The sequence below is a fragment of the Nanorana parkeri genome, unplaced genomic scaffold (assembly GCF_000935625.1).
Source record: "Nanorana parkeri isolate BGI_ZX_2015 unplaced genomic scaffold, ASM93562v1 scaffold435, whole genome shotgun sequence".
NCBI lineage: Eukaryota > Metazoa > Chordata > Amphibia > Anura > Dicroglossidae > Nanorana > Nanorana parkeri.
The window spans coordinates 1153340-1153719 of NW_017306703.1; positions in this window are offsets into that span (position 1 = coordinate 1153340).

Below are 380 nucleotides of genomic sequence, written 5' to 3' on the forward strand. Positions count from 1 at the left end.
TGTACAAATCTTTTCAGACAGTTAAAAACATATATATTAACACACAGTTTATAAAATAACATTTAGTGGTTAACAACAAAGTTTTTTTTTGTTTTATGCAGGAGACGGAAATGTATGTCACGTGTCCGTTTAACCTTTTGATTGCCAGAGAGCCTGCGTGGCATTGCTGTAAGCTCCTCTTGGCCAGGTTAAATGGTTCACTAGAAATTGCACATTATAAGAGTTTGCTTGGTCCAAGTTACAATAAACTTTATATAAATTTATATTTTGCATAGATTTTCCGTTTGTTTTCTATTTTTTTCTACATCTTTTTTTTTTTTTTGCATTTTATTGCTTGAAAAAATATTTCTGCATTGGATTTATATTTAGTTTTTATATTT